Below are 12500 nucleotides of genomic sequence, written 5' to 3' on the forward strand. Positions count from 1 at the left end.
GAAGATTTCTCCTCAGTACATAAACTGTTGTTTATGTCTCCATACTTCGTCGTTATGACTGCATTCTTTGCAGAACTACCATATAAAAAGATGCCATTCTTCCCCCCACACGAACCACTTTTATAGACGACAACGGCCAGATAAATGAGCTCACCGATGACCCTTAGGAAAGCCATCCTTCCCTATAACTTTTCCCTCCTTATGTAATGCAGCGGTTCGCTGGCTATAACTGAATTTAAGAACTTTTATCCCTACTTTTCTTTGTAAGAAGGATTGCGAAATAGTTTTCAAATCATCAAAAATTCTTTCCGAATCTAGTAACTCCTTTTTAAATGTCAGCAGCAAGATAGAAGTGTAGGTAAAATAATTTTCTAAGAATTGGCAGTTTAGATTAGATGAGAGAGAGAGAGAGAGAGAGAGAGAGAGAGAGAGAGAGAGAGAGAGAGAGAGAGAGAGAGAGAGAGAGATCCCCGTATCTGTCTTAATCCCTCTTCAAGATCACAAGGTAGAGGAGAGAGCGAGATGAAATCGTCTCCCATAGCATCATGTGTGGTGGATGCGACATATCTGAAGGTCCAATAGACATTCACGGGGGTTGAAGTGGCAACCTCCCGAAACCTTCGGTGTCTTAATGTAGGATTCATGAACTCCCTTCATGTTGTTTAGGAGTAGCGTGGAGCTTGATCGCCGTCTTACTAGCGAGGGGTTGGCGTTAAAGGCGCTCTAATCACGAGGATCAAGCCGTAAAACACACCGAGGGATGGCATTGGCGTTGCAGTGTTGGCGGTAATGGACGCTGGTTTTCTTTATACCCCATACCTCAACACCGATGATGCTGAGGTGGACGCGGTAAATACATGTATTTTGTGTGTTTAGGTAAAAGTAAAAGACGGGTTCTAGCTAAAAGAGTCTGATGAGATCAGGTCAGAGTTACTTATGGGGTCCACCGGCGCTTTTTGGGTACGAGCGATACGGCGTTGACAGGTGGTGTTATTTCCTAGGAGAGGAATTACGATGCAGTTATCTCTAGTGCTTGATTAACGTGCTTCTGTTTCTTGCGCTAACATTTATGTATTACAAAGTGTCTTTGACGTAACTTGGCTATGTTCCTTATTTTTTATCTTTAGTTGGGGTTCATGCTCTGCTGTTCACAGCAGTCTCAAGTTTGTTGTTAAGTGAAGAGAAAATAAATTTATTCAATGAAGGCCATAAAATTTGATTCCACATTCAAACAGTTTATTAACCTCTTTTGAGTCGCTGTTTACTCCCGGCGTTTTATGGCATTAATACCCAAAGGACACCCTTACTCCCAGTAACCTCTATTGTGTTCATATCCTGATATATGAGAGAAGTATGTTGTATGTTGTGTGAGATCCAATGTGAAATTCCATTAAAAGCTGATTTGGAGCAGTGACGCTGCACATCTTGAACACCCACATTTACAGTATATTAATTTTTCCAACTATGGTTACTGTGAAGCTTACCGAGATTGGTTCAGGTCCATTCTTGGTATTTTGGAACCAGGCTAATAATTGCAGTGTATTATACTGTCAGTGCTTTTATATCTAATTATTGCAGAATTAATATGACAAAACACTATATTGGGTAAATAATATTTAAAAACTGAACTGGTAATTAAGTTACGTAATAGTTTGTTTATTGTTTATAGAGTAGTATCAGTTTCCAGGTAAATTGGTTGAAGAGATATATGCAATTGTCGTAACCAAACCAATAATTTCGTCTTATATTTACCATTTACGTTTTTATCCAATTGTATTATCTAGCTGTATATTTTAAAGAATATTGCCTTGGAGACTGCTACGCGTTCCTAACGTCCATCCTGCATTGCACGTGAATTCGCCAGTCTGTTGTATGGGCATCCGGCTTTAGATAAACCGAAAGCGGAATGTGATAATGAAACGCGCTGGATTCCTTCCCTCGCCCCCCTCCCCTTAAGATGCGCCCGCGCGCTAAATTGTTGTGTGACAACGACAATCCGATGGCGCGAACTGTGGGTCAATTTCCCGCCCCCCTTCTACACCTCTTTTTTTTTTTTTTTTTTTTTTTTTTTATAGCCTTTGGCGAGGTCTGGCAATTTCCTGAACCTCCTTTTATGGCATAAAGAAAATAAAGTTTAATGCGCATTTTCTTCCGCGGCTGGAGCAGCATTAGTGCGTCACTTAGCAAACTAGGTTTGTTCAGAGGCATTCAGTCTGTATGCAGACATGCGTGTGTTGGCTCCCTTGTGTATGTGGGTCTGGTATGTGTGAGCCACATCAAGTTTTTGTCTTTCAGTTTTTCTAAGTTGCAATTTTAGAGCATTGTTCTCTCAAATTTGTATTCTGTGATGCGTCTTGATTGTCTCTTCTTTTCGTTTATGCAGATGCAATAACTTACTGCTGCTATTATTATTATTATTATTATTATTATTATTATTATTATTATTATTTATAATGATATAAAATGCCTGCCATCTCTCATAATCAACAAAGCATTGAAGCACTCAGCCAACACAACATACACACATTTTGTTATCATGTGAGTTACTTACGAGCCGATAAGACAGTGAGTAACCTCCTGAAAATTATGAGAAACTGACGAAAAACGGGGAAGAAAAAATAAAGGAGTTACCCGGGGCCAGAAGATGTCCTTCCCCAAATGGGAAAAGAAGAGGACAAAGGCAGAACAATTATATGGAGAGCACTTGACAGAGAGAGAGAGAGAGAGAGAGAGAGAGAGAGAGAGAGAGAGAGAGAGAGAGAGATTTGTTTGAGTAGTGCCAGGAGTCCACCTATCAAACCAGTGTATTACAAGGTTGAGATAACTCTGTGGATGTTATTGGGCGAGAGGAGGTTATCGCATGGGGAAATCAGCGCCAGGAGTCTATACTTAAGATGTTTTTTACTCGTCCCTTCTCCCTTCAGGAAGATCGTGCCCTTTTTGGTCCCGAAGATGGTCTGCCGAGATGGCAGACACAAGTGTGTCTGGTTAGGGGAGGGAAAGGGAAGGGGTTAGTATTCCTTGATTATACTTTGCTGATTGTCATACAGTTCTTTCTGGCTTCTTGTTTACGAGGTCCTGATAGCGTAGCGTTTACGTCTTTGTGGCTCGGCTTATCAACGTGGTTTGAGAGACACTCGTCTCTTTTGTGAAGCTCTTCAGAGGGAAAAAGGCATTGAGATAACAGAGGCTTTGGTGTTTTAATTATGTTTCATTCCTGATTCTATTACTGTGACTTGATCTTTGTTACATATTTTCTCCAGTATGTACAAATTGAAGTAGCACACACACAATTGAGAATTTACTCTTAAGCATCTTTCAGTGTGATGTAGTTTAAGATAGCTTATGAAACGTAAGCATTAAAATTACAGTATCCAATCAAACCCCCTCAAGTGCGATAGGATAATAAAGATTTATATTACATTTAGTGTCATAGTAAAGGCTTCAGATCAAGAGGTTTTATTTTAAGCGATATCTGATCATCAAATGCAATGCTGTGCAGCACGTCTCCATATGCTTTTATGGAATGCTCTAAGGGGTGGAGACCCTCCTGTCACTTATAGCGTTATGTACATGCCACTATACCTTCTGCTATTCGATTTGTATTATTATTGTTATGATGATTATTATTATTATTATTATTATTATTGTTATTATTATCGTTGTTGATATTGTGCTCTAATGTTCGTTTTTATTCCTTTGACTAATATTATTATTATTATTATTATTATTACTACTACTACTACTACTACTACTACTACTACTACTACTACTACTACTACTACTACTGCCATAAAAAAAACACAGTAAAGCCATCGAAAAGTCAGTCAATTGTAAAATTTCTCATTTTAGATGATTTACTGAACTCATATTAATAATAAACGTATGAAATATTATATGACTCATATATTTATTAATTGCAGATGATTGTAGCTCCATTTTTATCTAGTTTCCTTTGGGCATGATACTTCATAATTTTTTGAGCTTGTCGACTCGTCAAAAATATGGTAAATATTTAGATAGATATGTACACAAACGCTCAGGTATACAGATTCAACGTTCCCATCCCGTCCCCTTTACTAGGCTACCTCACGGCAGTTTGGGCAATTTTTTGGTAGATTGTCATTTCTGAGTGGTGGCCGCTCAGTGTGACAGGAAACAAATTAGATTATATATTATATATATTATATATATATATATATATATATATATATATATATATATATATATATATATATATATAGATATATAGAGATTTTTGTATGTGGTTTTGATTGCGATATCTGCTTTCTCGATTTCAGTTTCTGTATTGCATGCAATTAAAAATGACTTCCCAGTTTATGATATTAGAACCTGATTCTTTGAAATATCCTTAGTTAGAAGTAATTGCCTGTACTAGTTTTTATAATAATGTTCCCCATGAAAAAGAAAACTCATAACCTACCCACGATCTACATTTCTGTTTTTTGTTTTGTTTTTCTTGATTTACTTTTCGGTGAACATGCCCCCTTATAACGAAAATTATGGTATTATTAAAACAAATTATATTTTTAATATAAAATTTGTTACAAAACTCTCTATAATCCATTTCCTGGGATCCTACCCAGAAGTTAGGCTACTAATAGCTTCGTTTTAAGAGACGCTTCACCTAAGCAGAAAGGCATCTATGGTCATTAGTAAGAATAGAAATGTAAGGTATCTTGGTAGTCACGGTACCGAATCTCTTTCTTTATTGCTTAAGTTGTCGAGGATCTAAATGCTAACAGTTCCAACCTTACTTACATCCCGTTACAAGGAAGAAAACTGGCAATCTTACCTTTAGTTTGTACTAGATACTTTTTATTAGCCTCTCTTGAAATTACAGGCTTAGACTCGACAATGATTGTCATCGCGTTGTAAGTTACACTGCATAAAAAGTAAATAGGACCAGTGATATTTAGTTTCATATCTAATTAAATGTTTCCAGATTTATAAGTGATGGGTGCAGCTCTCTGTCAGGAAACGAGTTGCTCAAGCTCATCAGAAAGAAATTGGCTAATGGATAATACGTAAGATTGAATTAACAGTCATCAACGTCATGACACACTTTATGCATTTGTGTATCGAGAGAGAGAGAGAGAGAGAGAGAGAGAGAGAGAGAGAGAGTGGGTATGTATCTTCCTTTACTATCAGAAATGATGAATAAAAGCAAACATTTGTCACCAAAAAGGAAAATGAAACAATCGTTTTTTTCTTGCAATTCGTAATAGAAAAGAATATTTTTTATTCTAGATGGTACTTGGGCTTAATGTTTCTTTATCTTCAGATTTAAGGGACGCCATAAGTGTTGGCCTGTGTACTATTTTGACGCATTATCTTTGTGAACATACACATTCACACAAAATTATTTATTATTAATATTATTTATTCTTAACGCCCAATTTCAACTACTCGAAGCAAAGTTTATGGCACGGAAATGATAAGCCATATTAACTGGCTAAGCACGAGTGAGACGTGACATGCACATTTATACACACATGGATAGACGTCCGAGTACCCAAGAAGGCGCAAAAGAGGTTTTGATGGTCCTATCCGGTAAGATGAGAGTAGGAGAGTGGTTGGAGGTGAAAGGAAGGGGGAGGTGACTGGTAGTCGGAGGAAGAGTAGGAGGTATTCAAGTCTCTGAGATATTTGAACGAGATAAGCGGAGCAGATTTATTGAATATTTGGACAAGGAGTCCCGGCTGAATGGGTGAGGAGGAGGAGGAGATGTAGGTGGGAGAATAGTAGGAGGAATAATGGGGAGGAGGAACCTGAGGCTTCAGATGAGATAGGTAGCGGGCGGCAGAGTCTTTTAAGTGAAGCCTCGCAAGGCTCACCAGGAAAGGGGATTGTTCTCTATTGGATTATTTGATTGACTGATTGATTGGCTGAGAACGCAGGGGTTGAGGGAGAATGAAACATATCTACGGTGATCTCTCTGATCTGCTCTTGAGAAAAGCAAGATAGAAGGGGGCGTTAGGAGAAGGTGTCATGACCTTTGTCAAGATAATCCGGCAATATTGTTGGCCTCGTTTAATACTATTTTATACTGCTCTTACGTCGCAATAATATTTTTGGGCATTGTTTTTATGATGTTGATGACTAGTAATGGTGCTGTTTCTAATAATAATTCTAATACTTGTATTGGTGCTGTTTCCAGTGAGAATACTAATACTGTTATTGAATCATATGCACAGTGTTTGCTGCAAATGACAAGTAATTGTGTAAATAATTGGTAATTAATTGGCATCACAACTTTCCTTTTACTGATTATTGTATTGCGCTTCGTTTTTAACGGCCGGTCTTTTATTTAATAGTTGATAGTTTTATCTCGAAACAGTTTTCTTTGCCCTGATGTTATTGCCTGTTTCAAATATTACTCCATAGCTATGAAAGTTTACCAGTTAAATTTGTAGCTTATGGACCTATTCCATTGAACTAGGCTCCAATTTTGAATAATTATAAAATGCATAACTTCAACAGCAAGGATAAAACAACTTTCTTGTATTTCTTGAAACAATTATGATAACCTCACGCTTATCAGTATTATCTTGTAAGAGAACTGCAAAAATTAAAACTCTATGGAGAATTCTATATAAGTTTGGTCATATTTTGTTATTAGTATTTACGTAAATATAGTAAAAGCGACAATGAAAATAATGTTAATAATGACAAATACCAGTCTTAAACTTATAAGATTCAAATAAAAATTAAACAACTTGAGTATGGCATTGCTGAAAATAAATGTTCCCAGCCACTCGCCAGTCTGATAAATAGAACTTTTTCGATGGTTGTTTTTTAGCCAGATTCAAGTGGGATTTGATCCGTCTAACGCATAGTATATGATCTACTATCGGCAATGATAAGTAGAGAAGCTGTTTAGGCTACAGCTGCACCAGAGTATTTCATCTGAAATCTAGTTCATCCTTATTTTGTAGTGTCATTGCATTTGTGTATACATACACCCATGTACTGCATATATATATATATATATATATATATATATATATATATATATATATATATATATATATATATATATATATATATATATACCTAATAACTATTATTTCGACTGCCACTTCAATTTCGACTCGACATAGGTTCGAATCCTAAAGGGAATTTCACGTCGGGTCTTTGATCCCCGAATTAGAGGGAATTCGATATTAAGAGGTATTTGGGGCTTGTCTGAATAAATCTGTATCATGAGTGTTATAAATTCCTCGGTAATAAATTACACACACGCACAAACACACACATATATTTATATATATACACATCCAGACATTTGTGTGTGTGAAATTTCATTACATCTTTTGGGATGAGGTTGCTAATGCCAAATACTCCTCTCAACTGATTGCAACCCACCACAATCGACTAACCAATAGATACACAATTTCCAGCTGAGGTCAACAGAGGCCCATTGGATTTTCAAAGAAACGTCCCAAAAGATATTTATAATCGACTCGCCAGAAAATTTCACAGTATCCAGCTTTCCTTCCTGTAAAGAGAGAGAGAGAGAGAGAGAGAGAGAGAAGAGAGAGAGAGAGAGAGAGAGAGAGAGAGAGAGAGAGAGAGAGCCTCAGTCACGTCGTGGGCTATCATTGCATGCGCTATTTATGGCTTTATTTTTTTGAGCGACACAAAAATACGAATTGCATTGAATTAAGGTCGAGAGATGCGGTGAGGGGTCAGGCCGGATATAGCGTCATATATCAAGAATTTTTATTGGTTTCATAGCACACACTCCTAGATATATTAAAAAGAAAGAAAATAGTGTCGATATCGGAATTCTTATCAATTGTTTTGGAGATCGGGTTGACATTCATATGGATTCTGTTTTTGTTTTATTACCATACATGAATTTAAATTCCATCTAAATAGAGGTGTACTCATATTTTTCATCATTTTAATATTTATGGATATTAGAGTTTTGTTTGTACAAGCCTCGGGCGGACGAATAAAGAATTCATGGAAGTTTTAGTTATGCATTAAGGTATGTGTGTTTGGTTAGGCCGGGGGAGATCTTGGCCGCGTTGGTTTAATACCTGGAGGTAAAATAGTATCACAATACTTTGGGAATTTATGATTGGAGGCCTTGCAGCAATATTCCTTTGAAACAGATCAAAGCTCCCTTTGATTTTCATTCTTACCCGCTGGTTGCGAGAGATTATTGTACTAACGTTTGTGAATGGAGACTTTATTGTGGCTTTGTTCCTGCTCCAGACTATGTGCTGATTTTGAGATCTGTTCGGTCCTTTGATGGGCGGAAGTCAGTTTTACGTAGTGTTGCAATGTGAGCGGTTTGGCAGTATTGAATCTCCATATTTGGTAACGAGCACCATTGGGTGAAAATTATCTACATAAATTTTTGCAGTATACATTTTTTTTATCCAAATTATTGGAATCCTTCCAAGGGAACATTTATTTACTCATTTAGGTTTCAACCAAGTATAATTATTGGAAAAAAAAAAAATAAACACGATGTCTTCTGATAACTGTTTTTGTGTTTTTAGAAAATTCATGGTCATTATTTTACGATTTAAGGACTCCATATTTGGATCAGAAAATGAGGATTAATGTTGGGCCCAAAGATTATTGCCCTTTATCAGTAGAACTTTTTTATTATTAAAGTACTTGAAAACATTGTACAGTATATTCCATAAAGAAGAGTTTTGCAAACTTTACACATTATGCTTTAAATCTTGAATAAAAGTAAGTAGAGAATGGTGAGTAAAAACAGAAATTAACCAACCAATGAGAGAATAATAACACTAAACTACAACAACCTACATGATAAAATTTGACTTGAAGCAGAACCCACGAGGCTAATTTGACAAACTTTACACATTCTTGCTTTAAATCTTGAATGAAAGTAAGTAGAGAATGGAAAGTAAAAACAGAAATAAACCAACCAATGAGAGAATAACACGTAAATACAACAACCTACATGATAAAATTTGACTTGAAGCAGAACCCACGAGGCTAATTTGACAAACGAATCTGGCGCTTAACACGCTATCATCATGAGAAGAGAAAAATCTAGAAGGACCTCAAAATAGATATAAAAGAGAATCCAGACATCTTTAAGGTTGTCAGCCTAAAGAGAATCTGAAACTAACCAGAGGTTAACCTTCCGATATGCTTTCGCATAATTCAAATCGTTTGACCTTCGTAAAGGTCAGGGGCCGTCGATGGAGAGACATGGAAGAAAAATGAAAAGAATTTCGATTCTCAAAAGCGACCTGCTTCTCAAAAATGTCAAGTCTCCATTATAGCTAATGGGCTAATAATAAATGCAGCAAAGGTAACGTGAAATAAATGTCACTCTCCCGACCAGTCGACTGAGTGATCACGGATTTATGGGGCCATTTCAGTCTGCCACTCTATATTCAACATGGCATAAAACTCTTTATAATTCATCTCTCTCTCTCTCTCTCTCTCTCTCTCTCTCTCTCTCTCTCTCTCTCTCTCTCTCTCTCTCTCTCTCTCTCTATGTTGCCGCTATCCATGGGGTATTGCGGAGCAAGGGCTTTCAGCTTCCCTTAATATGTGACCGGTTTTATCAATTATGGGGAATTTGTGTCAGATTGTGATTAATGGACCTGAAATGATATTCGGAGGGTTTAGTTGTTTTCGTGTCAAGGGCATTAATTGGTCACTCTTTCACGAAACTGAGCTCTCAGAATTTCCCCTGTTGCCTTTATGTAACAGTGTGTTTGAATATATATTTAAATACAAAATTTTCTGCGTATATTTAATAAAATAACACTTAAGAAAAAACTAATTATTCATAAATTGTGAGTTTATATATATATATATATATATATATATATATATATATATATGCGTGTGTTTGTGTCTGTATATATATATATATATATATATATATATATATATATGCGTGTGTTTGTGTCTGTATATATATATATATATATATACACACACACACAAACATGCTTCGTGCGCACGTTTCACAAAATTTCGGATGTTTCTTTCGCGCTATATGAGCATTATGAATAAGTATCTTTGGAATAACAAGCACATATGGTATTTATCAGTGTCACGTCAGTGCCTCTCACAGCAAAACAAATCGCCTTCATTTTTGCTCGTCTCGGTGCGCCAAGGAGAACTAATGAGAACATCATATATTCGAAGGACGAAATAAATAATTTTCACTGTGCACTTCCGTTTTCCTCTGGTGGTGTCATCAGTCATCTTGCGGCCGTTGAAAAAAGTTACAATTGCATCTCTCTGACTGGGCAAGTATTTTCATCCTCAAGTGCAACTGTAATAAGCTGATAAGGCTTTGAAGATCAGAAGATAAATCATTGTCTCTCTCTCTCTCTCTCTCTCTCTCTCTCTCTCTCTCTCTCTCTCTCTCTCTCAAAATAAATGTTGATTAAAAGGTTGATGTACTTCTGGAACATAGCAGAAAATTGCTTAATATTAATCAAAATCCTGTTTATTAGGATTAGGAATAGTAGGAAAAGCGTATAGTATTAGACTTAAATCAAGAGCATTTGTAACGCTGACGGCGGTGCTTTGCATCTCTAATGCTTTTAAGACGAACTAAAGAGCAAAACCTCACCTTAGATGCTGCTCATAAAGATTAATCCCCGAGACAAAAACCACCACCCTCTTCATCGGGGTTTTGGCTCCAACCTCCTTTTCCACTTGGCACTTTGGCATCCAACTCTACAACGGCACTGTTGCTGCTGCTTGTCTTTTCAAATCTCTCTCTCTCTCTCTCTCTCTCTCTCTCTCTCTCTCTCTCTCTCTCTCTCTCTGATCTTCTTCTGTAACCTATACTTTTGCAGGGCGGAAGAGATCGAGAGATGTCTCCGAGCCTAAAGCAAATTTTCTTTTCTTCTTCCGTAACCTCTAACTCGCGGGGAAATCTCATAACGTTCTCCACATGTGGAAGGATTTATATCCGTTTAAGAGAACGTGATTGCAAACGGGGCACGAATAAAACACCTGGTTGGTAATGAAGGTCGTAATGCTGGATACCAATATAACTTGGCTTGATATGTAAGAATGTTTACTGAATATATATATATATATATATATATATATACATATATATATATATATACACATATATATATGTATATATATATATATATATATATATATTTGATATCGATACATATATCTAGGAGGAGGAGGAGATGATGATGATGGTGATGATGATGATGATGATATGTATCTATACATAAATTTATACATATATTTACACACGATTTTCCTCGTTCACACATAATTTAAAAATATGTTGAATGTCATCGATAAGGACAGATAACACCCAGTGAATATCCCGGTTACAGCTGCGTACTACTGACCGTCCTGGGTAATCTGATATTGTTGCTATATCTCCTATTCAAGTATTCATGGACGCCTTTGTAACCAAATCTTTCTATTGCCTAATGAAAGACTCATATTTTATCATTAATTATAATTGGATTCTTGAAATATGTTAATAAATGTCTTGTCCAATGACTCGTCATATTCATAACCAGGATGACAGAATTCTGACAGTAAAGCTTAGCTGTGTTTTTGTTCCTTGCGTGTAATGAAGAGTCTCCTCCCTTCTGTCATATTGACAGATCCCACAGATATTTCATTATTCCCTCTTGATATTCGTCGTCACTGCAGTCCATTGGACGGACAGGGAGGAGGCCATAAATTACCACGCATGCCAAGGAGAGAAATGCCATGGATGCCATAAGGACGAATGAAGGAGAGAGAGAGAGAGAGAGAGAGAGAGAGAGAGAGAGAGAGAGAGATATAGTGGGGTCTGCAAATGAGACAAACAATTGGTTGGATTTTCGAATAGCATTTTATTTTCCCTAAGAAACCAAAACATTATCATATCTAAGGCGGGATTCATTCGTGGAGGAACTTAAGTTTTCATTCTGCCTGGTCTTTCTCACAAACCACATCCCAAGGCGTAATGTGCGAACAGAGATAGCAGGCCGTGACACATTGACAACGACGCACTCTTTGACAGGAGATCACGCCTTCAGGGCGACTCTGTGCCTAGAGATCGCTAAGAAAGTATAAATTGTCTTGCGAAGAAGACTATTGGGGTCTGCGATAGGCTAACACGCGCGCACCAGGGAGACTCTCATCCGGGGATCACTTAAACCATACCGTCACTTTGAAACGAGCCCTCAAGCCATTAAGGCTCTAAAGGGTCGGGGAAAAAAGTATAAACATTTGGCCAGCATGTTACGCTTACACAAGTTTCGCCATCCGGGGAGAGAGAGGGGGAGGGGGGGGAGAATATATTCACATTTATTTATATCCGTATGTTTGTGAAAATCCTTTAATAGAGTCCAATAAGGTGTTTTTCTTAAACGAAAAACGTCCAGATCAACTGTACTTTATATTATATAAATTTCCCGTCGTTAAGGATATCTCCGTTCGAGAGACGTATTACTAAAGGACGAGAGAATATTAAATTCGTCGAATAG

General features: G+C 37.0%; 2 protein-coding genes across 4 annotated transcripts in view; one reads left to right on the forward strand and one right to left on the reverse strand.

The window, feature by feature from the left end:
- Nucleotides 1–12500, reverse strand: part of LOC137616401 (discoidin domain-containing receptor 2-like) — a 196550-nt gene that overhangs the window by 115843 nt on the left and 68207 nt on the right. The gene's annotated exons all lie outside the window — the stretch shown is intronic.
- Mat1 (CDK-activating kinase assembly factor) overlaps nt 1–12500 on the forward strand; it is a 538684-nt gene that overhangs the window by 18440 nt on the left and 507744 nt on the right. The window lies entirely within an intron of this gene.

This window comes from Palaemon carinicauda, chromosome 22 (genome assembly GCF_036898095.1).
Source record: "Palaemon carinicauda isolate YSFRI2023 chromosome 22, ASM3689809v2, whole genome shotgun sequence".
NCBI lineage: Eukaryota > Metazoa > Arthropoda > Malacostraca > Decapoda > Palaemonidae > Palaemon > Palaemon carinicauda.